Raw genomic sequence first — 26412 nt, 5'->3', positions numbered from 1 at the left:
TCTGTAATAATTTCCAGATGACACCATAGGTGAACATAATCAGCATGTATCAGATGGGCTGCAGGTCTTTGCCCACGAAAGCTTATGCTCCAAAATAACTGTTTGTCTATAAGGTGCCACAGGACTTCTTGTTGATAATGACCATGGTGGTGTGCTCCTTTAGGGCAGCTTCTTGTCTATATCGGGGGGTTTAATCCCAAAGCATTCACACAGCCAACAGGATAATTCGAAATAAGAGGCCTTCTCCCTGGAAGGAATTACTCCAGCTCTGCGAACAACTTTTGATGACCCCCCGACCGGCCCTTTCAAGGTCAAAAAGGAATGTGTGTGAACAAAGCACAGCTATTATTGGCTCATGCAAAGGCTCCTCGTGCAATGCAGCGGCTGTAAATGAGAATGCTCCTGTTTGCAGCGCTGTGGCTGTGTGAATATGATTTTCCAACGTTACTTATTTAGTCATTAAGTAACATCAAAAAAATCTGCATTGTAGACATAGCTTTTGAAGCCCTGTAATTGACATGTCCTTGTGAAGGAGGTTGGAGTACATGTAATAACAGGTTAGATCTCACCAAAGATCCTGTCAGCAGAGTTGTCAAAGTAACAATACAGAAAAGAGAGAGTAATTTTTTTTCCCTTCCCGTTCGCCTTCAAAACTGTGCACACCACTTTCATTGGTCTGCTCTTTCTGGGAGTTACCGAGGAACATCCAGCTAGAGAGTTTATATGAGACTTAACACAGTTAAGAGACTGAAGTATAGAAACCTTGTAACTGAAAGGCTTCTATCTGGTCTGATCCAACACCCATTACAGTCACTGGAAAGTCTGTCAACCTTTGCAAGCTTTGGATCTAGTCCACAATAAGGACTTGTTCCTCATTCAGGAAGGGAGATCTCACATCCACACCCTGACAGAAGGACCTGGCGAACCTCCTGGGGTTACCTGTAGAATCACCTCTATCTGCAGTACTTTAAAAGACAGCTGATGTTACAAGATACTTTAAAAGGCAGCTGATGTTACAAGATACAGCCCATCAAGCCATTTGATCTGGCCCCTAACTGGAGGGAGTTTTGCATGCTGTCCCTGCCCCCAGCAAAACCTCTCAGCTCCTATTGGCTAGAAACCAGATGACAGCTGGGCCAGCGCAGAAAGCCAGACAAACTGGAGCTGCTGGCAGGTGGGGAAGCCTGACTTAGAGTGCTAAGGGTTGGGAGCTGTCTAGTGCCCCTCCTGCACCCCACCCGTCTCCTAGACTCTGCATCCACTCCTGCATCCCTCCCACAGGCCAGAGTCTTCTCCTGCACCTATACACTCTCCTGGACCCTGCATCCCAATACCCTGCCCCAGGTTACAAGCCCATCTTTCACCCAAGCTCCCTCTCAGACCCCACACTCTCTTGTGCAACCCCTGCTCCCTATCCTGAGTTCCCTTCTGCACCCAACCTCCATCCCAGACCCAGCACCCCCTCCATAGTATAGTGTGGCCCTTGATCACTTACAAAAGTCATGGAATGCTGCCCCCCCAACAAAAATGATTGCCCACCTGCATGTTATAATAATCAGGTCTGTTCCCAGTGTCTTCAGTGGAGGTGTGACTGGGCCCAGGCCACTTTCCTCAAGAAGGAATTCTTTTGTTCCAAAATTCCCAGTAAGTAACTTCTCCAAACAAAGCTGTTTAAACCAGATGGTGCATTTGGAAATGCATTGTCAGGGCCACATCCACAAAACAGATTCTGCCACCCTCAGCACCTTCCTCCCACTGATATCAATGGCATTAGTTGCCATAAGACCAGCTGGTTCTGTCCCAGCATGAAAACATCATTCAATCTGCATGATCTTGCAAAAACACTCTGATGAGCAAAAGGGATACAGCTGTCATAAGTGTGACCAATGGCGACAGCGTTTCATTCTTATTTGCACAGCTTGTAAGGATTCATCTCCTGACGGAATCTGAATCAAAGTCTCTTGAATCCAAAATCAGAAGCACTATTATCAGAGTCTCTGGTAACAGTCTGCAGTGGCAACAATGAATCGTCTTTCAGCGCCTCCCGCCAATAACCACCACCACTGCTGTAAAACCCCAGGTACCTGTTAGCATAAATAAACTGAAATAGAATAAAATGAACTGTAGATTCAGATAATGTAGGCCTTTTGTAACCCCAGAATATTAGACACTTGAAAAATCGACAGCAGGAGTAAACTACTGCTTGGCCTTCTATCTTATCTCACCTGGCCCCCGCTAAACAAGATAGTAATGTGTTAGTATGTGCTTAAATTTATGTATGCACTTAACTGCTTCCATGTTACTCATGGTGCTTTACTTCAGACACTGAGGAGGGCTCCAGCCCCTACAAAAAAAACTAAAATCTCTTCCTCCAGTGATCCATGTGTCACAATTCAGGTCAATGGAATCTGTACCGCCTTTAGCAAAGAAACCTGCCCTCAGGGTTCCCTCCCTGCTACCTCTCTTTGGTTTGAGTCCCCAACAAGGATCAAACCACAACCCCAAGGTTTAAAAAAGACAATGTTGCACACCCTCCTGATCAGGGATCTCCAGACAGCATGACCCCCTCACTATGCTGTGATTTTCCCAGCCAAAAACAGGCTGCCTAAGCCAGCTTCATTTCAGAGGCTAACAAAAGAATAATAGCCAGTGGTTACAAATTGCCACACAGCAGTTCCTATGCCAGCCTATTTATTCTTAGCAGATAAGCACGACAGAGAAAACATATTAAAAACACTAAAAGAAAACACACGCATGCTCCTAAGCTTACTGGAAAGTCCCCTAACTGTCCTCCACATGAGGTCTGGCAGGCAAGCTCCTCAAATCCCCAAAGAGCTGTTTTTTGTGGTCACAAGTTCCCAACAGCCTCAATCGAAAACCAGCACATGCACACAAAGTTTAGTCCACTCGTTGTACAGTTCTGGGGTCTCTGACATGAAGTTTCCAGGGGTAGATAAGCAGCAGACAACGGATCTCTAACTTCCAAACGCCCTCCTTGAACTTTGTAAGAAACCTGCTTCCCACCCACTGTCCCAGTTTTGGGAAGTCCCCAACATTTACATTAGTTGCAGCCCTAGAAAAGTTACAGACAATCCTACAATAACAACAAAGCAACTGCCTTTTTAATACACTGGACAACAACAGTGTTAAACCTAATTCAATAAGGTTTAACATAATTCCACAGTATTCATCTTAATTCTGTAAGGCTAGTCCAGGGTATTGGATGATATTTGTGGTCTGTCCTATCAGTAGAATACTTCTGAGCTAATGACATGATGTAAATATGGTTTACACCATTAATATTGCCTTTTTTTTCTGGCAATGGTATGATTAGTAAGTCAAGGGTATAAATATTTACTTCCAAGCTGTAAGGCATCATACAAACCTCACTGGTACTTCAGGACGTCTGAACGTAAACTGCGTTACTGTCTATTTTGTCATCAAGAAACACATAAAAAGATCCTTGGGGCTGAGCCATGTTGCCTGAGTTGTTTTCATCCCTCCTCATTTGTATCCCTTATTTTCAGATGTTTTCAAGCCTCACTACTGCAGCTTAAAGGCACTTAGGTGTAAGTGTGTTGCATCTAATGCTACCTAAACTATATGCACTGTGAAAGCATAAACTTGAGATTAGATTGACATAATTATCTACCTAACTACCATTACTTCTCAGTGCTGACAGGGTTTTTAGGACTCAGAACACTGGAGACCGTTGCAATATCATTAATAAATAAATATAAAAGCTCTGGTAATCAGTGTCCCCTGTAAGCTGAGCACTTAGGCGGCTGCCCAGGAGAGGTTCATTGTTACCCAGCCAATCAGCAGTGTGCCTGCAGCCACCCACAGCCTGCAGCATGTATTTCTGTTGGTGATGCACATCTGCACATGCCTTGTCCACACAAAATTTATTCCATACATGGACAGAAGAAGTTACAGGGAACACTGTCCAGGATCCTAAACATCAAGATCGAAGTGTGTCAGAACTTCCCATTTGTATGGAAAATACACTGCAGTTACCCATGTAAAGTCCACAATTGTGTGTGCTACTGACAGGATTAAAGATTATGCCACCTTTATTAATTACTGGGTGTACCTTGCTGTGCAGTGGCACCATCTGCGTACTAAGATGTTCCTCAGTGTAAGGCCAAAATCAGGCACAAAAATGGCTGGAACCAGAACAGAGGTTTATACTAAAAGAGGAAAGGAAATAGGAAACTCTTCCTTAAAGTTTGTTGCAATTAAGCGTGACACATAGTCAGGCTCCCAGGGTTACTGAGAGGCAGCTTTGAAAATAAGAGAATGGAGAGAAAATTAATTTCACACACATTTTTATCTCTGTTTTAATGTGTTCATAATCAGTTGCAGGCTTGACCTTAGAGATGTGCAACAATTATTCATGCAGGTCGAACCTCTCTGATCCTGAACTCTCTTGTTCAGCAAACTCCGTAATCCAGTATGAATTTCGTTAGCCGGATGGCCACTTATCATAGGTGTGGCCAAGTTTCCTTTGGTCCCATAAAGTTTGTTTCCAGCCACAGTCCTGGCTATCAGTGTTCTGTGCTGTTATTTAGCTTTAATTTACCTGTGAATGTCTTCTAAGAGCCCAGTAAGCAGAGAAGTGTTGGTAATGCTGCTCGACAATACTGACTTCTCATAGTCTAGCAAGTTCTCTTGTCCAGCCCCGGTCAGATCCTGAGGGCACCAGCTTAGCAAGGTTCAACCTGTATTTGATGTATAAATTCATGTAGGCTAGAAGAAGTCTTTGACTGACTAGAGCCCAGTTGCTTTAAAGTCAGAGGTAATGTAGATAAGTAGCTCCCTGATAAATTGGTCAGGTATAGTAAATAAAACAAAGGACATTATATTGGCCCTGGGAAAGGACTTCTCCCAGCAGTCAAGTGCTATTCACTGTTGAGAGGGGATGTCATCAGAAAAAATACCAGGTCTCCATCCTTGTTTGACCAATGGCAACTATAACAATAGCATGCCTTCATTTGCATGGTCTATTATGTGTATTAGCATAGCACTGAGGCTCCCTGGATGTGTTCTGGAAATCCACTGCACTAGGCGCTGTAGAAACAGAACCAAAGAGATGGCACTCCCTGCCTCAAACAGCTTCCACTCTCAGTACAAGACAAGACACTACTGATAGCTTAAACACGAACCAGCCAGGGAATATGACACAATATCGATCAGCAAGACCAATGGGTAGTACTTTGTAAAATATCCAGTGGATACTTCATATGAGATAGAGAAGACCTCTTTGAAGAAAAACCTGTGTGTATAATGGGGGCAGGAGTAGGAAAAAAGGAGGGAAGGGCACCCGATTTTATGACAAAACACAACAAGGAGTCCAGGGGTGTCTTAAAGACTAATACACTTATTAGGGCATAAGCTTTTGTGACATGCAACTCACTTCCTCAGAAGCTTGAAGTGAAGGAAAGGTAGGGATATCGAAATGGGAGTATAATATAATAATAATTAATATAATGATAATATAATATAAAGGCTGTACATAAGTAGCAAACAATGGGTCTCTAACTTCTAAATGCCCTACAAGAAACTCTTAAGAAACTCAATTCCCACCTACTGTCCTAGTTCTGGGAAGTTCCAACATTTACATTAGTCAAAACCATACAAAAGTTACAGAAAATCCTATAACACCAGAGAAGCAACTATTTTTAATACCATGAACACCACAGGTGCTAAATCTAACAGCGTTAATTAAATCAGGGAGGATGCTGCTCACCTGCAAATGTTACGAGAAGGTGAGAGCAGCTGAAGGGGAAATGACCTATTGTAATGAGAGAGCCATTCCATGTCTCTGTTCAGACCCATTCTGACATAGTGTCAAATTTCCAGTTTCCCACTGCAATCTGTTTCTGAAATCTTTTTGCCTGATAATGGCAAGTGACTCCTCTGAGATCCAAGGGATCACTGGCTATAATTGAGGGAGGGCACAGGTCATCCAGGAACCAAACTCAGGGATTTGACTCTGCCTACCTGGCTGGCCAAGACAGTCAGAGGGGAGAAAGGGAGGAAGCACTCTCTAGAAATCTGAAGTACTCTTTATTCCCTGTAAATCAACCCTAGAGGAAGATGCACAGGGGCTTTATCCTGGGAGCCTTCTGGCCCTGTGACAACCAGAACGGCAGCGAAATATGGGCTTCCTCTTAAACACATGGGCAGCCCCACTGAGTCTGCATATGCACGTGACAGAAGATCCCTGTATGGAAGGCTCAACCGTATTATGTAGTGCAGCCTCTACGTGGTACTGTGTGCAACAGACCACAGTTAAGATAACCCTAGCCACTCCTGACAGAGCCTTAAAGCATTGTGGGGAACATCTACACTAACATAAAACCCCCTTGAAACTGAGTCTCACAGCCCTGGACAGACAGGTTGGACGATGGGCTAACAGCTGAAGTGTAGACGTTTGGGTGTGGGCCGGCACAGAATTAGGCATCTTAAAAGCAACGCTGACAGTGCTGAGAGCGCTGGAAGAGTCCAGTAATCTAAGCAATCTCTGCACCACTGTTAGAGTAACAGATCCTCCTACGGAGCCTTTCTGAGAGGGACAAAGACTCCAATTTCAAGAGAGACTTGCGGGGCAGAGTCTGTCCTCAGTCACACCTTGTTAAGTCCAGAGCAACTTGAATGTCTTCACTTCGCGACTGGACCCAACAGCTTTACCCCAGACCTTGACAGAAGCTGGCCCGGTAGGTGTAGATATGAGGCTCTGCAAGGTATGGTTGACCCTGAGGACAGGAACAAGGTAAAGGTAGACTCAAAAGCCCCAAACCTCCATTTCTGATGAAGCCTCACAATTGCCTTACCTTGGGTCAGCCCTGCCAACACAGAAGCAGCAGCATTTTCCCAGGTGTTAGGCACAGATTTGGCGCATTGGCACCTCAGCCTTTGGGAAACTATCAGGCAACTTGCATTACTACAGGCTGAAGCTCTCTAGTTTGGCACCCTGGGGACCTGACTGGTGCCGAAACAGAAAATTTGCCAGACAACGGAGGGACAATATTGTCTAGGAGCATTACCAATGCTTCTACTGCTTAGTAGGCTCTTAGAAGACATTTAGGGGTAAATTAGGCTAAATAACAGCACGGAGCTCTGATTAGGAGGACTGGAGGCTGTAAACAAACACGCTGAAACTACGGGAAGCTTAGCCACACCTATGATAAGTGGTTGTCCAGCTGACTAAAATCATGCTGGAATACAGATGTCGCCAGATGAGAGATTACCAGATTACAGAGGTTCAATCTGTGCAGTTGCCTGCTAAATGCCTGGACCCAAGAAAGGACCCTTCTGCATTCCTGTTCCTGCTGTCCGACAAGTAGGTTAGATAGCAAGAGAGGAGGCATTGGGGCACACCTACCCACTTCCCGGTATGACTTCTTGGGGGTCTGTTGTGTCCGACAATGACATCTTGAGCTTGCACATGCTCATTGGTTGTAGACTCGCTTGTGGCTGAGGAGTCCAAGCCTTGAACAGCATGGGCATTCACAGTAGGGGCAAGGGAAATGTCCTGGCTCTGTCGGTGTGGCTGCTGCTGTTGTTTTTCTCCTCTCAGAAGCATCAATCAGGAATATGCATGGCTGCTCTTCGAAGACGTCATACGCGTGTCGTACAAGAGCACACCAGTCTGGTCTTCTGCATGTGGCTCTATCTGTTTTGGTTTCAATCCAGCACAAGCAGTGTTGCCTTCACACAGTCTTTACATCTCTTGTGAGGCCGACCTTGATTCCTTTTGCCCTGGAAGAGTTCACCATAGAGGAGTTGCTTAGGGATTCTTGCCTCTTCCATTCGTATGATGTGCCCTGTCCAGCGAAGCTGAGCTTTCAGGATCCTGGCTTCGACACTTGTGGTTCCTGCTCTGTCAAGGACTTCCAGGTTCAGGACTCCATCCTGCCATCGAATGTGCAGGATTGACCTCAGGCTGCGTGTGAGGAAGCACTCCAGAAGTTTTCACATGTCTTCTGCACAAGGTCCAGGTTTCACATCCATACAGGAGACTGGTCAGGACTACAGCCTTCTGCACTTTCAGCTTAGTAGACTGTCGGACATTGTGCTGATTCAACACTCGCGCTCTCAGATGTCCTAGTGCCTGGCTGGCCCGCCAGATTCTGGCACTGATTTCTTTGTCAAGGGAGCCATCATTGGCTATCACACTGCCAAGGTACTTGAACTCGTCCACTGTTTTTAACTCTGTTCCTTCAACAGAGAGTGAAGGAGGGAGAGCAGCAGATCCTGGAGCAGGCTGAAACAGCACCTCGGGCTGACTATGCAGCGATAAAAAGCTACATCTGGTCTATGTCAGCTGACTCGGCCTTGTGGCGCTACGGGAGCCACCAAACTGCAGGGCAAATGTTTGGACTCCATTTGGATCCTGGGCTCTAAGGTTCCACGTGAGGGAGGGATCCAGAGCCCTGGCTCCAGCCGAAGCCTAAACGTCTCTATTGCAATATCATCCCCCCGCAGCATGAGTCAGCTGATAAGCCAGCCAGGACAGAGATACCCCGGGAGCTGTCATTTCCTGCATTGAGAGGGGCTGGAGGCAGGGGAGATTTCTGATTTGGCTTCTCATGTGTAATCTGCCAATGTTGGGGCCATCACGCAGCATCACACACACTGCCCCAAAGTACTTATGTTTGAGGGCTACACATTGCCATGCGCTAGGTGGTTCTCCCAGTCCAGGACCTATGAATTCCCTGAACTCACGTCGAGATCATAACTTCATTAATCAGAAAACCTCCGCACCATGTCTCATCCAAGCTACTTCCCCAGAAGCAGCAGTAATGACTGCCCCTTCAGCCAACCACCAATTGCCATGTGATACACTCTGCCCCCACCAACCCACACCTAGTAATTAGCCCAATGATTTCTATCATTTGCAGGCTCTTCATGGAAATAATTTAAGGCACACAGACCAGCAGAGCTTGTTATTAGGTAATATGGAAAGTGTTCCTTTTCACTTCTCCGGCAACACTAATGTAATTACCCTGACTCATTCTCAGACTCTGTAGGCTGTAATTTTCAAGGCAATATTACCATTAGAGAGTCCTGTTCCGTGAGATGGCATGGGGCTTTCATCCATCCTAGATGCTTTACATCAATAGCAAGAAATGTCTTCATTTAGATTTTTAAATAGGAGACATGTCCCCATACACAGACACATTACCTTCCCCCACAACTTTTAGCAGGGACACCCTAAGAAATGTAAAAGGAGACCTTCAAGATTAATATTATACAGAGATAGGAGCAAATATTCTGTTGACAAGGCCAATAATTATTCTTCCATAAAAGTCTTAACGTTGTCCATATTTATTACCCCTATCTGAGCAGTCCTGGCTTTTGTTACATTCAGAAATCAGGTTAAATGCCCATCTCTGCTCTACAAGCTTCATTCTGGTATACTACCCTGATGGAGAAAAACCTCCTCCTTGGTCTGAAATAATTATCTTCCAGGGGTGAAAGGTGGGTTTTCCCTGCAGGTTCCATCACACTCCTTTTCCTGAGTACAGCTATATCATGCCACCTAAATTTAATGTAGGTACAGTTACTGGTCAAGCTAGCTGTCTGTGTGTAACACAGTCATTTATTTCTCTTCCCCTCCTCATTATTTTTATCCTGTTAGGGAAAGAAAGCTCGGCTTGTTTCTGTTACTCAATATATTTTTTTATTATATCACAGGACAAGAGATCATATTGTGCCAGATAATTTGGTGCAATAGAGCACCCTTCATAAGCAGGGTCTCTGTATTTTAACAAAGGAGTTAGTGAGATGGTGGTGGAAGAGTAACTAGGGACAGATAACCTGCTAGCCCACAAACCGCCTTGCAGGCTGCCATCCAGTTTAATGAGCTGGAGATGCCAGGACTTGCAGATGATAACATGGAATCTTTCAGTGCCTTCTTGACAAATACTTGAGATGAGCAGAACTAGTATATCAACAGAACTACTAGAGTGGATGAAGAACGCTGCCAAATGCATATGGGTATCCCCCATACTTTGTAATGTCAGTTGGCCACCAGGTCAGCTGACATTACAAAGTATGGCAGTTGAGGGTTTGTCAGACAGACCCCATGGCAAGACGATAACAATACTATTAAATGAGCAGTATGCACCTTGTGGCCAAATGCTGCAGATTCTTCCTCTCTGCCTCCATCCTACAACTCACCTGGAAGAGGATATTAGACACATGCATTTGTACGTAGCACTTCTATAAAGGTATAAGAGAAACAGAGAAGATTGTTGTGCCTGTCAAGATAATATATTAAATCTCAGTAAAAAGAAGCTCAGAGGAAAGGGTTAAGAGGGTCTTTGAATCAGATCAATGTCCCATGGGGACTAGTGGAGAAGAGAGTCCATGATGGTCCTACACGTGATAAGTAACTGCCTTCTGTTGATATACTAGTACGTATATATCCCACCTCTATAATTTCCACTCCAATGCATCTGATGAAGTGGGTTTTACCCATGAAAGCGTATGCCCAAATAAATACGTGTCTTTAAGGTGCCACCAGACTCCTCATTGTCAATGGCCCGAGAAAACTTTTGATGACTGGCCGAGAGTAAGTCTTGCTTCGTCTAGAAGACTCCAGAACTCCCCATAGAGGTGAGGGATATATTTTCAGGACATACACCTCCAAGTTTATGAGATACCACTGGGCAAAAAATCCAGAATTTCACTAATCCTTACAAATCTGCATAAGACCAGATGATCCCTGAATTTCTGTTTAAATGCTAACCAAATGGAGGAATGTTGTCTACTGGCAGAGCATCCCCTTGGGTAGAAATCACTTTGATGGAGGACCTTTTCTCTTCCACTCTAACTGCTGCTTTTCAACTTTCTGGCAGACAAATTTAGCCTTCCAGGTTCTGGACAGTCTACTGGACCCTGAGATAGGGGATCTTTTCTGTCTTGCAAAAGTTAGCAGTTCCGTCAATTAGCACAAGTCTATGTGGTCCAGCAACAACAGTTTTCTTGTCCAGTGTAGTGAGTCAGTATGGCCTCCCGCAGACTCACAGGCAGACGAGGCTGCGCAGAGGCCCTGGTGGGCGGGCCCGGAGCTAGGATACCAGAGGCCCGCCCCTCAGAGGGCGGAGCCCAGGGCTAGAAGAGCCCAGGGCGGTAAAGGCTGGGCCTCCGGGCAGGGAGGACGCACCTGCCCGAGCTCCCCGGCGCCAAGGGCAGAGGGCCTGTCGCCACCCGGCCAGGCCGGAGGAGCAAGCCCCCAGCGGCTCCCAACAACCCCGGATCCAGATGCCCCAGGGGGACTACCTGGACTTCCCAGACCTGCCAGGATCTTCATGCCAGCGGAGACCCCCTGCCTTGGAAGAAGCCCCAGGAGCAGTGTGCCCCAGAGTCCCGGGGGACCCCTACAGCCCTCAGGCCCAGGATCGCCTCGGGTCCCCTGTGCCACCGCTACCCGACTATCCCAATGACATTGAGATGGGCGACTGGCCGGAGCCCCCGAAGGTGGACGATCTGGAGGAGACCGACCTAGAGGGACCCCATGACCAGATGGACTGGGACCTTCCGCCAGCGGAGGTAGAGGTAGGAAGTGGCCCAGGGAACGATGCTCCCGAACCCATGGCAGTGTGTTGCGGCCTGGATCCCCACTGCCGTGGTCGTGTGTGAGCAACCCCCAGGGCCCCGGGCCGGGTCGCAGTGGAGTGGGAGGGCCTGCGACCCCCTACCCCCTCCTTGACAGGGCCAGCCTGCGCTGGGCCTGTGCTTAAACCTCCTTGTACTGCTGCCCCGCTCCAAACTGAGGGCTGAGCCTGTGCTTGAACCCTTGTGCTGGTGCCCCGCCCCAAACTGAGGGCTGGGCCTGGGCTAACCCCTTGTGAACTGCTGCCCGCCCTGGACTGAGGGCCGGGCCGGAATGGTATTACTATTGTGAACTGCTGCCCCGCCCTGGACTGAGGGCTGGGCTGGGCTTGTACTGCCATTGTGAACTCCTGCCCCACCCTGGACCGAGGGCTGGGCGGGGATTGCACTGCTATTGTGAACTGCTGCCCCGCCCTGGACTGAGGGGCTGGGGCCTGTATTGTATTGCACTGGGAACTGCTGACCGCCCCCCAACTGAGTGCGGGCCAGGGTTATAACCCCTCTTTGGTTGCCGACTGCCCTAGGCCAAGGGCCGGGTGGTCTAGGACTTCCTACATGTGGTGGAGAATGTGGGTATGTGGTCCCCACCCCTGACGTAAGGGGTGAGGAAGTGGGCGTAGACCCACAGAGAGGAAGAAGCCCCGGACAGTGCGGGCAACTACCCACTGTTTTTTTTTGTGGCTTCTTGTGTATTGCTGCTAACTCCGCTCCCACGATGGAGATGGAAAAGCTACTGCAATATTTGGCCGAAACCCAGCAGAAGCAGCAGGCTGCCCAGCTGCAGCAGCAACAGCAGCTAATCCAGCAGCTGGAAGCGCAGCAGACCCAGCTGCTGACAGAACTGATGGCACAAAACCAGGAGCACCAGCGACAGTGTCTGCAGCAGCTGGCAGCCCTGGTGCCATTACCGGCCGAACCACGACAGGGAACCCCAGGGGAGAGCCCTGCGTCAGTCCCGCTGGTACGCCTGACAAAGATGGGCCCCGCGGATGATCCAGAGGCCTTCCTCGTCACCTTCGAGCGGGTAGCAGTGGTGGCAAGGTGGCCCCGGATCCTGTGGGCCACATTACTGGCCCCTTATTTGACCGGTGGGGCCCAGAGAGCTTACTGGGCATTATCGATGGAAGACGCCCAAGATTACAACCAGGTGAAGGCAGCCATCCTCGACGCCCTGGACGTTAGCCCGGAGACCTTCCGCCGGTGTTTCTGGACCCTGACCTATGCTCTGGGAGCCCGGCTGTGGTGTGTGGCACAGGAGCTGAGGGACGCGTGCCCGCGGTGGCTGCAACCGGAGATGAGAACCTCCGCAGAGATCATGGAGCAGGTCGTCCTAGAAGAACTCCTCTGCATCCTCCCACCTGGAGGATGGGCTTGGGTGCGGCACCACCGACCTGCCACCGTGCAAGCTGCCGTTGACCTCATGGAAGACTTCCTAGCTGCGGAGGAACCAGAGGCACCCACGGGGGCGGCCCCGCCGTCATGGCCCCCGCGTCGGGGAGCCGAGAAGCCAGGGGAGCCCCGCTCCGAACTGCCCGACTGGCTGCGGGAACCACCCAGTCTTCGTCGGAGGTCACCGCGAAAGTCAGGCCCCAATAACCCCCAGGGGCGAATGGAGGGGTCCACCAGCACGCGGCCATCAGGTCGCGGTGGGCGCCAGACCCACGGGCGACCCCAACCAGCGCTAGGACCCTGCTTCAGCTGTGGTCAATGGTGACACCTCCAACGGGACTGCCTGGAAGGTTTCTGTGGTTTTGGCCAAGTATGGGCGGCCGAAAAGAGGGCGCGACCCCCACAGGCAGCCACAATTACGGTCCCGATCCTTGTGGGAACCAAAGCCACGGTCCTCTTAGTGGACTCAGGGTGCAGTCAGACTCTGGTACGTCAACGGGCCGGCCTAGAGGCTGACCCCGCTCTAGGGACCATCCGGTTGCAATGCATCCATGGCGACGTGCGCCCCTACCCCAGCGCACGGGTGCCCCTGACGGTGGCTGGGGTGACCCATCATCTGGTTGTCGGCCTAGCACCCCGACTGGTGTATCCCATGGTGTTAGGCCGGGATTGGCCAGGCTTCGCGGGCATCTTTCGGCTGACCACAGGACTTAAGGGGGAGGCGGCCCCTGTCCTGGAGGGGAATACACCCGAGGTCCCACCTGAGGAGAGTGTGGCGTCGGGCCTGGGACCCCTAACTGAAGGACCCGTCGAAGGCCCAAAGGGGACCAGCCCCGACGACGGGGCAACCTCGGATTTCTGCCAAGACCAGAAAGATGACCCCACACTAAGCCGGGCCTATGCCCAGGTGGCGGCCATCGACGGGGTGGCAACAGACCCCCAGCTCGTGGCACAGTGGCCGCACTTCAAGCTGCGCCAGGAACGGCTATACCGGGTAGACCGGGACCCCCAGACCCAGGAACAGCGAGCACAGCTTTTGGTGCCGAAATGCCACCGGCGGGCCATAATGAAGCTGGCCCACGACATCCCCGCTGCCGGCCACTTGGGCCAAGAAAAAACCTTGGCCCGGATACTGTCCCGATTCTTCTGGCCAGGGGTCCACCAAGAGGTGAAGAACTATTGTAGCTCTTGCCCCGCGTGCCAGCTGGCTGCTCCCCCGCGGATCCCGCAGGCCCCGTTGATCCCGATGCCTGTGGTGGGGACCCCGTTCGAGCGGGTGGCCATGGATCTAGTGGGCCCGCTCCCTAAGAGCGTAGCCGGGTACAAGTTTGCGTTGGTCCTCATGAACTATGCCACCCGCTTCCCGGAGGCGATTCCATTGCGCAACATCACGGCCCACACCATCGCGGGGGAACTAATGAAAATCTTCGCCTGAGTAGGACTGCCACGGGAACTTCTCACTGATCAGGGAACCAATTTTACATCACGCCTGATGAAGCAGGTCTGTGCCCTCCTGGGGATTAAACAGTTACGCACCTCCGTGTACCACCCCCAGAAGGATGGCCTAGTAGAGCGCTTCAACCGCACACTGAAGGAGATGATGCGTAAATTCCCCCCAGAAGACCTGCGCCGATGGGACCAGTTGCTACCTCCCTTGCTTCTGGCCATTCGGGAGATTCCCCAGTCCTCCACGCGTTTCTCGCCATTTGAGCTGTTATACGGACGCCGTCCCCGGGGAGTCCTCGACCTGATGCAAGAGGTCTGGGAACAAACCGCGTCCCCCTCAAAAGGACTGCTGCAGTATGTCTTCCAGCTCCAGAAGCGCCTGGAACAGGTAGGGGCCCTCGCAGAGGAAAACCTGAGAGCTGCGCAGGTATCCCAGGCTCGAACCTACAACCAGGAGGCACGGAGCCGCAGCTTCGAGCCAGGGGATCGGGTCCTGGTCCTACTGCCACCCAGCGAATCTAAGCTGTTGGCTAGGTGGCAGGGACCCTACGAGATTATTCGGGCCGTGGGGCTGGTCACCTATGAAGTCTACCAACCCGACCACCGTAAGAAGACGCAGCGGTATCACATTAACCTCCTAAAACCGTGGCGGGACCGGGAGGGCTTCATGATAAACCCCTGCCCCCCGGACCCCGAACTAGGACCCCAGGTGCCTCACGGGGAGGAACCTGCACAACTGGCCCTTGGGGCAACACTAACCGACGAGCAGCGGAAACAGGCCCAGTGCCTCCTCCAGGCGTTCCGGGAGAACTTCACCGTCCTTCCCGGACACACCTCCCTAGTCTGCCATGTCATCTGCACAGAGACTGGGAAGGTGGTTCGCGATGCCACGCTCCCACTACCCTTCCGGATGCGGGAAGTGGTAGAAGAGGAGGCACAGGCGATGCTAGCCCTGGGAGTCATAGAACCGTCCCAAAGTGAGTGGCGCAGCCCGGTGGTACTCGTCCCGAAGCCCGACGGCACTCGGAGGTTTTGTATCGACTTCAGGCGGGTGAATGAAATCTCCAAGTTTGATGCATACCCAATGCCCCGGGTCGATGAACTGTTGGGACGTCTGGGGGCCGCCCGCTATTTCAGTACCCTTGATCTCAGTAAGGGGTACTGGTAGATCACCTTGGCACCTTCCTCACGGGAGAAGATGGCCTTTGCAACTCCATCAGGCCTATATCAATTCACCCGGATGCCCTTTGGCCTCCACAGCGCCCCGGCGACCTTCTAGCGGCTAATGGACCGTCTACTTCAGCCCCACTGGGACTACGCCGCGGCCTACCTCGACGACATCATCGTATATAGTCGCCACTGGGAAGAACACCTGGACCGGGTAGCAGCGGTCCTTAGGTCCCTGAGGGCAGCAGGCCTATCAATGAACCCGAGGAAGTGCCACATTGGATGGCAGGAGACGACGTACCTCAGGTACACTGTAGGAGGGGGCCAGGTAAAGCCCCTCATAGACAAGGTGCACGCCCTAGCGGCCTGTCCTCCCCCCAGTACCAAGCGGCAGGTACGACGGTTCTTGGGACTGGCAGGGTATTATCGACGTTTCATCCCGGAGTTTGCTTCAATTGCCGCCCCCGACGCAGCTTTTGACGAAAGCCCAGCCGCAAAGGGCAGTATGGACCGCAGCCACAGACAAGGCATTCCGGACACTGAAACAGTGCCTAATGCAGGAACCGGTTCTCTACAGCCCCGACTTCACCCGTCCATTTATCCTGCAGACCGATGCATCGGGAGTAGGCCTGGGGGCTGTCCTGTCCCAGGAGATCAACGGCGAAGATCATCCGGTGGTCTATATCAGCCGGAAGCTGTTTCCGAGGGAACAGCGCTACGCCGTAATAGAAAAGGAGGCCCTGGCGGTGAAGTGGGCCTGCGATGCCCTTAGATATTACCTGCTGGGCGCCCCCTTCACCCTAGTTATGGACCATGCACTGTTACAGTGGCTTTCCCGAATGAAGGATACCAACGCCCGAACTATGCGCTGGTATTTGGCCTTACAACCATATGCCTTCGACGTACGTCATTGGGCAGGTAAAGACCATATAAATGCCGACTTCCTTTCCCGCCTGGGGGAGATGGAGGAGTCCGCCGCCATGGCACGGGAGACGGACTTGGGGTGGGGGGGGGAGTGTACTGAGTCAGTATGGCCTCCTGCAGACTCAGAGGCAGATGAGGCTGCGCAGAGGCCCTGGTGGGCGGGCCCGGAGCTAGGATACCAGAGGCCCGCCCCTCAGAGGGTGGAGCCCAGGGCTAGAAGAGCCCAGGGCGGGGCGCAGGGCTCATTAAAGGCTGGGCCTCCGGGCAGGGAGGACGCGCCTGCCCGAGCTCCCCGGCGCCAAGGGCAGAGGGCCTGTCGCCACCCGGCCAGGCCGGAGGAGCAAGCCCCCAGTGGCTCCCAACAACCCCGGATCCAGATGCCCCAGGGGGACTACCCGGACTTCCCAGACCTGCCAGGACCTTCACGCCGGCGGAGACTCCCTGCCTTGGAAGAAGCCCCAGGAGTGGTCTGCCCCAGAGTCCCGGGGGACCCCTACAGCCCTCAGGCCCAGGATCGCCTCGGGTCCCCTGTGCTACCGCCGCCCGACTATCCAAATGACATTGAGATGGGTGACTGGCTGGAGCCCCTGAAGGTGGACGATCTGGAGGAGACCGACCTAGAGGGACCCCATGACCAGATGGACTGGGACCTTCCGCCAGCGGAGGTAGAGGTAGGAAGTGGCCTGGGGAACGACGCTCCTGAACCCATGGCAGTGTGTTGCAGCCTGGATCCCCACTGCCGTGGTCGTGTGTGAGCAACCCCCAGGGCCCCGGGCCGGGTCGCAGTGGAGTGGGAGGGCCTGCGACCCCCTACCCCCTCCTTGACAGGGCCAGCCTGCGCTGGGCCTGTGTTTAAACCTCCTTGTACTGCTGCCCCGCCCCAAACTGAGGGCTGGGGCCTGTGCTAAAACCCTTGTGTCGCTGCCCTGCCCCAAACTGAGGGCTGGGCCTGGGCTAACCCCTTGTGAACTGCTGCCCGCCCTGGACTGAGGGCTGGGCTGGGCTGGGCTTGTACTGCCATTGTGAACTCCTGCCCCGCCCTGGACTGAGGGCTGGGCTGGGACTGCACTGCTATTGTGAACTGCTGCCCTGCCCTGGACTGAGGGCTGGGCTGGGCTTGTACTGCCATTGTGAACTGCTGCCCTGCCCTGGACTGAGGGGCTGGGGCCTGTATTGTATTGCACTGGGAACTGCTGACCGCCCCCCCAACTGAGTGCGGGCCGGGGTTATAACCCCTCTTTGGTTGCCGACCGCCCTAGGCCAAGGGACGGGCGGTCTAGGACTTCCTACATCCAGAAAAAGACGATGAGAAAATCTGTGCCTGGTGAGAAAGGCAGTCCTTTGGGTCTGCTAGAAATGGAAAGCCCCGCAGAGGCTTTTGAACAGGAACCCTTGAGACAAGCAAAGCAGATAGACTTGTAGAACTGGAAGGAAACTTGAGAGCAAATTTTCCTCCATTTTTTTCCTTGCAGGTGTAGATCAGTGTTGTTATGTGCACCAAGGCATGTGTGGATAAGCACCACCACGAGAAACACACGTGCTGGCTGCGGGTGCTCTGCTAATCAGCTGGGCGGCACGTGAATCTCTCCTGGGTGGCCACTGAAGCACGCAGCTCACAGGGAACGCTGCTCAAGAGGTCATCAAATCCACTCCCTTGAACTCATGGCAGGACCAAGAGCACCCCTGGCAAGGGTTTATCTAGCCTGCTCTTAAAAATCTCCAATAATAGAGATTCTACCACCACCCTAGGCAAGTTATTCCAGTGTTTAACCACCCTGGAAGCCAAGAAGTTGTTCTTAATGTTCAACCTAAACCTCGCTAGCTGCATTTTAAGATCACTGTGCCTTGTCCTATCATTAGAGGTTAAGGAGAATTATTTTAACCTCTGACGATAGGACGAGAAACAATGGCTTAAATTAAATGAGTTGAAAATGGGTTTCTTGTATATGATCTGAGGGGTTCAACAAGGGCTATCTCATTATCAAAATATTTCTCTTACAATGCTATTGTATTGAGGCCCTCCTCTGCTGCTTAGCTAGTTTGCCACTGAGTTTGCCATTGATGTGGCAGGCAGTCAGGGATGGACTCTCCTTCCCTACCAAGCTGGGGAGGGGACTGAGCTTTCCTGAGTGAAGGATCACACTGGATCCTCCCTGCCTAAGGAGGTATACCCCAGACACCAGACTCTTTGTCCCAATTCAAAGGTAACATCTTTTATGTTCCTGAAGTTAGAAATAACCTGCCACAGCTCCTCCTGCCCAGTGCTCCAGAGTGCTGCAGACTTTTGGTCCTGTGCGACACATGTTAGGCAATGTAGGGCTTTGCAGATGTAGTCTTATGGTAATGAGCTCTGGACACTTCCCATGAAAATATGAAGGGAAAAAGACTATCCAGCTCATCAGGTGGAGGAGTGGAGGAACAAATTTATGAAAGGTATTGTGGCATACACATGCCTTTAAGAATATGGGCTTTAGTCTTCACTCCAGTGATGGACAGGTCTAGTACTGCTCCCAGATCTGTGTGTCAATTAAAGGCCCATAGTAAGCATCAGTGGATCTGAATATGAAGAAAAATTATGTGGTTTCAAGCTGGGACATAAGGTGTTTGTCTACACTTGCCCCTAACTTCAAAGGGGGCATGTTGATCAGGGCAATGGGAGATTACTATTGAAGTGCTGCGGTGAATATGCAGCACTTTATTGGACTAATTCTCCCCATTAGCAGCTTCGAAGTTGGAGGCAAGAGTAGACCCAGCGAAAGGCTGCGTCTACACTAGCAAGTTCTCTTGAAGACTTTTCGAAAGAGCTCATAGAGCATCTAAACACAAAAAGTGTTCCTTGAAAAGTAAACCGAAGGAATGTGGTGCTCCTTTCGAAATCACTTTTCCTGTCTCATTTCAGGAGGAGTGCCTTCTTTCCAAAGAAAACATGGAGAGGCTCCGCAGGGCCTTTCTTTCAAAAGAACAGTCTTCATTTTCTATCCCTGGCCTGTTCTTTTGAAAGAGTTGGGCCTAAGTAAACACTCTCTTTTGAAAGAGCAGATCGCTCTTTTGTGCATGGATGCACTTTTTTGAAAGAAACTCTTTCAGAAGAGATCATAGAATCACAGAACAATAGAGCTAGAAGAGATCTAAAAAAGCCATCAAGTCCAGCCCCCTGCCCTAAACAGGACCAAACCCATCAGATTAGCCCAGCCAGCCCAGGTCTTCCTGAAGAGCTTCTTTTGCGAGATCTCTGTCGTGTAGATGTAGCAAGAGAGAGAGAGTCCTCTTTCTCTAAAGATTTAAGACTCAATTCACTATTTAGTCCTTCCTATTTTCCTTGTCTTCGCAGCTTCTCTCTCACAAGAGAACCTATAGTTATGGGTTGCCCAGTAACCTTTTCCTATGCAATACTGCAGAAATCTTTACAATGGCTCTGGGAGAATATATACTCTTTAATTCTATAACAAACTACTGTGGATAAATGAAAAAATCATCTTTATGGCTGGATTTTATTCCTACCACAATGCAGATGCAATGCCAAATGCAGATAGAAACCTCTCCAGTTTTGGGTGCTTTAGAGTTTTCATCAGTGCCATCCTAACATGAACAACAGCTCTGCATGTCATGCCACACTCTGCATGCTAAAAATAATCCCCATGCATTCCAGATACTCTCCAACAGGAGACAGCAGCAAGGAGAAGGTAGGAAGGGCAGAGGGATAGCTGAAGCATTGGTTCCTCTACCCAAGAACTCTTTTTGGGCTGAGTGGCCAGGACAAGGGCAATAAGTGGTTCCTCTTCAAGAGCTGCAGTAATTTACTTCCCACCTGTCTTCCCAGAATCCAGCAGAAAGCAAAGTCTCCTAGGGCTTCTCCTGAGCTACTGCCACTTATATATCATTCCTTGACACATGGCTGCACCTAAAATCGCAATCAAGCCCTAAGAAATACAGAACGTTTTCTGGTCATTAAGTCCTGCAAGGAATCCTCTAATCATTCAGAAATGCCTGCCCATCTCACCTCACACTGCTTCAATGTACAGTGGTGTAAGCTTTTAGAAATAAGAAAATGGAATGCACTTCTACTCCCAAGCATTAAACTACATCCCTTTTCCACATACCCCTTTGACATATACCAAGTTATAGCTTAGTGGCTTTACATCATTCTGCCTTACAGAAGAGATACAGAGGTGAAATTAATGAGGGACATTTATTCACTCTTGCTTATGAAACAATTTTTAAAAGGATGCTGGAATATAAGTAACTGCACAGACTCAATGCCAGATAACGTCTGCAGCCACCTAATGCTTGAGAAGGCCAGAGTTTGGGACTCACTCAATAGCATAGTAAATGAGTATCTGAACTACTGGCCTGTTCTCGCATCAGCATCATTGAGTGTTCTCGCTTCACCACCTCTCTGGCTATTCATCACCACAGAAATGAAAAACCAAAACAATGCTAGCACTGACTGCAGAATTCCCCAGCCCTACAGCCACAGAGAGGGTCAGCCTGTGGCACTGTAACAAAACTGCAAAGGGTTCCCTTCCCTTCCCTTAACAGCCATCACACAGGATTTCTGGACTTCAAAAATTAAGGAAGTAGGATTACTAAATTGAATATTTTCTGGAACACAGCCAGAATTTTGCCAGTTTTTCATCTGATACAAACTACCTCCCAGTTTCATGCCTCACACACACACACACACACACACCACTTGTTCACTTATCGGTTTTTATTATTCTCCTGCAGAATCTCCACTGCAACACTTTCACAGGTTAACAGGCCTGGCCAGAAAGCATATGAACCAGCCTTGCTGTAGACAGAATGTCAATGCCCTGTATTACCCACAAATGTGCTATTTTTATAGCAGTTGCAGCCCACCACCAGTAGCATCTCAGTAACAGTGTAAGATATGAGAGGGGCCACAGAACGGAACAACAACACAGTCTGGCTACGTCTACACGTGAAGCCTACATCGAAATAGCTTATTTCGATGTAGCAACATCGAAATAGGCTATTTCGATGAATAACGTCTACATGTCCTCCAGGGCTGGCAACGTCGATGTTCAACTTCGACGTTGCGCGGCACCACATCAAAATAGGCGCTGCGAGGGAACGTCTACACGCCAAAGTAGCACACATCGAAATAAGGGTGCCAGGCACAGCTGCAGACAGGGTCACAGGGCGGACTCAACAGCAAGCCGCTCCCTTAAAGGGCCCCTCCCAGACACAGTTGCACTAAACAACACAAAATACACAGAGCTGACAACTGGTTGCAGACCCTGTGCCTGCAGCATGGATCCCCAGCTGCCGCAGCAGCAGCCAGAAGTCCTGGGCTAAGGGCTGCTGCCCACGGTGACCATAGAGCCCCGCAGGGGCTCGAGAGAGAGCGTCTCTCAACCCCTCAGCTGATGGTCGCCATGGTGGACCCCGCTATTTCGAAGTTGCGGGACGCGCAACGACTACACGGTCCCTACTTCAACGTTGAACGTCGAAGTAGGGCGCTATTCCTATCCCCTCATGGGGTTAGCGACTTCGACGTCTCGCCGCCTAATGTCGAAGTTAACTTTGAAATAGCGCCCGGCGCGTGTAGCCGTGACAGGCGCTATTTCGAAGTTAGTGCCGCTACTTCAAAGTAGCATGCACGTGTAGACCCGGCTTCTGAGAGCAGCCAAACTGCCATTAATAACAGAAGATCACGGGGACAAAGGAAGGGGAAGAAGCAGGGGGAATAACAAGGCAGGAGAGTGGGATGCAGAAAAACCCAGATAAGGCCACCTCCACCTGCTCAGACCAACTGGATCTTTCCGTGATGCCAACTCTAGCACAGCAGCGTCTCCCACATGCTGCCTGAGAGGGTGTCGGATGAGTGGTTGTCCCCCATATGAAATAGATAGTCCTGCTCACATCTCCTGAAAAGAAATGGTCTCTTTATATTCGAAGGTACAGGGGCTGAGGAGTCCAAAAACAAGTCAGTGGAAACACACACGTATATTAGATGTGCCTTTGTGTGCTAAGGATTTATTTAATTGTGACATGTCCCACAGGCAGCAGGAGACACCGACATGCTTCAAAGCAATAGTCACTTTAAACAGGCAATTAACAAGAGACTTGTGCAGTAGCTCTTTATTCACAGCATCAGAGCACACAGCAACACTAAGACTTCACCCTGTCACCTCTGGATCCCTAAGAACTTTGCAAAGAGGTGCTCTTATTGGGCCAGCTTCTGATATCCTGATCTCACACACCAGTTCCACAGGGGAGAAACTCAGCCTTTTGGCTGTTTCGCTGCGCTGCACCAGGGTTGGGACTGTACCGGACAGTCTTTGACTTAACTTTTATGCACAGAATGCAGTCTTGGAGGGGATTGCTGTCCAGATGGTAGGTAACAAAAGGCCGAGGGGCTGGTTACCAACCCGCCACTTTTTATCACAATGAGTAATATCCCACTTCTCTAAAGGAGAGAAGAGCTCCATCCATTCCCATGCACCAACTCAGGTATGACCCTGTTTGTGGCTCTCTGCAGATAGTACTAGAAACTGAGGCTGTTGTGATACTGAATGTGATCAGCATTCGAGGACCCCAATTCAATAAAGTACATCAGCAGATGCTTAACTTGAGGCACATGAATCAGCAACTTGGGTAGTTCAAGTATTTTGCAGTCTCATGGACTAGCTAAGTAGTTTGCACCATTCAAATTATACTTGCTGCTATTCACACACCAATGCAAGGGCAGTAACCTCTGAAGAGGAACATGCTTCCATCATTATTTGATGGGTAACTGAACTCTTCAGTCATCTGTTTGTTTTTAAAGCTGAACCAGCTCAGAGTGTCTATTTTTTTCCTTGCCTACATTGATAAAACAAGGAGGGAGTAAAGACCAACATCTCTAGGTGGACTATGGCTCCTTTGTGCCATCTAAGCAGATGCACAAAGAAGCCATAAATTAACTGCAGATGCCCCCAACCCTTCTCCCCCCAGCATTCCCCCAGGGAAAGAGAATTCTGTTAGAACATCTGCACCACAGCAATACCCAGTGTAAACAGCTCCCAGAGAGACTTTGTTTCTCTTGCTTCCAAATTATTTACCCGTCTGTATGAGAATGAGCCCAGTTAGCCTTTAAAGATAGTCTATGTCATAAATATATACAAGTATTTCTTTATTATCTTAATGACTTCACTCTGTCATTAAAAAGTGGTTGGAAATCTGAGAACGTTATGCTGACCCTTCTCTTCGTAATTAAATAGGGTCAGTAAAACTTGATGCTTAACATGTTTGTCATGAGCACTCTCCTCATATGTAATTAACCTCAAATATCTGTCAAACGTGCTACATTGCGAGCAAGTACTTTAAAACATGGGGGAGGGGATCTTCCCTACACAGAAAGAACGAGACGTCCTGGGGCACCTTATAGACTGACAGATATTTTGGAGCATAAGCATTCACGGGCAAAGACACGCTTCATCAGGTGCTTATGCTCCAAAAATTCTGTTAGTCTATAAGGTACCATAGGACTTGTGTTTGCGGACACAGGCTAACACAGCTACCCCTCTGATACTTCTGTCCATACACAGACAAATTCCTCTTCAGGAATAATTAGAATCAAGTGTCCTTGTCCACACAACAACTTTGGAATAATTTTGATTTGAAATCCATTCATTCTTACAGTTATTATTTAGACAAGAGTAAGGCTAGAAGCTCCAGTCAAGATCAAAGCCCCAGAGTGCACAGGAAATTTGGGTCTGAGCACTTGGATTAGCTTAACCTATGTGTGAGTGGACACCAGTGGTCTACTCATGTTACTGTACCCTCTCTGTTTCTACACTCACCTGTGGGGGAGGGGAGCACATCCCATGAGTCTCTATGCTGAGCCACTTCTGGATTCTCCCCCAGACAATTGCGTACATTGTAAGAGAAACTATCTGACCTCCTGGGAAGGGCAGGGGTTTGGGGGAAGACACGGGAGGATTATCAGTACTCAAGAGATTTTAGCTGCATCTTCACTGCAGATCCCAGTCCAAGTGAAAGCAGTACCGTGGCTGTAACCTACTCCCATGGTGGGTCGGCTAGCTCAGGCTAAAAGCACCTCTAACCCCGGTGAGAGGTCTGTGCATATGGATGAGTTTAAACACCCCTGTAAGGCCCCCAATTAACTATGCAGTGAAGACGTAGTCACAGTGGAAGAGGATCCCTATCCTTATTTTTCAATCTAAATAGACAAGCCAGAGAAAGGCTGGGAAGGGCAAGAGATGTCCAATGACTTATCCAAAGCAGAAATAGGATAAAAAACCAGTTCTCTTGACTCCTAGAGCTCTAGCCTCCAGGCTAGGCTGCTGCCAAAGTTACCCATAAATCCTCATCCCATTTATCAGGGTATTTTGCTAACCTGAATCACAAGACAAAAAAAGCAGTCCTGTAGCACTTTAAAGACTAACAAAATGTAACGTCGTCGGACCTGGGTTGTCAGCAGGAGGCACTGAACCTGCGACCACAGGGGCTGGCCCTGTGCTCTAACACATGAGCTAAAGACCAGCTCGCTCTGAGACAAAGCTGTAGGGCAGAGACTTCACTCTCCTTAGAACATGCGCTCAGTGCCTCTGGGGTTACAAAAATAATGTATTAGGTCTTTGAAGTGCTACAGGACTGCTTTTTCATTTTGTGAAATACCAGCTAACACAGCTACCTCTCTGCGACTGAATCACAAGGTCAGATCCTCAAGCTCATGTGAGTTTGCAAAGCTACACTGACTTCAGTGGGGCTATAGTGATTTACTCCAGATGAGAATCTGGCCCTTGTCCTTCATTAATACGTTGAACAAATTCTATTGGTTCTGTTTCATACCCTAAATAAAAAAGCTAAATGATCCTCAACTTAAATGAGCCATTTTTAAAAATCATCCTGTTTGAATTTATTAATGATTGAAAAAATAACTGCATAAATCTTCTCATCTTCCTACATGCAAATATGCATGATTAGCTGCAAAAAAGCCACCCACACCTGTACCTTTCAACTGCAAATAGTATTTATAATCAAACAAAACATAATATCATTACGTAAATTTAACTAATTTCAAAATAAACTGATTAGAAGGCAAAGACTGTGTCCTTATGTAACATAAAAGAGGGTCTACTGTTTCCAGAATACTGTCAAGCTCTGTATGTTTTCTAGGCTTTGCACGACCACATATTTACCTGAAACTTTATCAGGTAACATACCCCTAGTATTTTTTACATAAAACTATAATTTCATCCTAATTACATGGTAAAAGATGCTCTATGCAGAGGAAGAAGATTAAGTCAATAGCACGGTGTGTGTGTGTGTGTGTGTAACAATTACACAACTTTCAGTCTGTGCAAGATCAATGACAAAATGTGTAGAAAAATGTGGCAGCCATTGTGACTTCACTAAGAATCCAAACGTAGCATTGGACTCTGCAACATGCCTGCCTCGGAGAGGGGATTTCACTTACGACACTACACTGAACTCCTGTTTCATTTCAAAAGTGCAATAGGTGCTTTGGAACAATCACGAAGCAGATAAGAGATGCTGGTTAAATCCTTAGCTGCAACGCAACAAGAAATACACAGCCCCCTCTCCCCACACTCCACTCTGTGGAGCTTCGGAAATAGCAGAGATGTTCAGATACTGTAATGCTGAAAGCCACATAAGTACTTAGACTGATAGTAATAATCTGTAGCTCTTTGACTGTGTGGGTTATCAGGGATCTCAAAGCACTCACAATCTTTAATGTATTTATCCTCTCAACACTTCTGCAAAGCAGGGCAGGGTTATTATCCATCTTTTCACCTGCAGGGAACTGAGACATAGAAAGGCTCAGTGCCTTGCCCAAGGTCACACAGGAAGCCTGTACAGAGGAAGGAC

The 26412-nt window shown here is 49.4% G+C and overlaps 1 protein-coding gene across 5 annotated transcripts in view; it reads right to left on the bottom strand.

The window, feature by feature from the left end:
• Window positions 1-26412, bottom strand: part of SGCD (sarcoglycan delta) — a 626611-nt gene that overhangs the window by 265052 nt on the left and 335147 nt on the right. The window lies entirely within an intron of this gene.

The sequence above is a fragment of the Carettochelys insculpta genome, chromosome 15 (assembly GCF_033958435.1).
Source record: "Carettochelys insculpta isolate YL-2023 chromosome 15, ASM3395843v1, whole genome shotgun sequence".
NCBI classification, from domain to species: domain Eukaryota; kingdom Metazoa; phylum Chordata; order Testudines; family Carettochelyidae; genus Carettochelys; species Carettochelys insculpta.
Note: the sequence above shows the minus strand (reverse complement) of the source record. Positions and strands in the feature narration are given on the sequence as shown.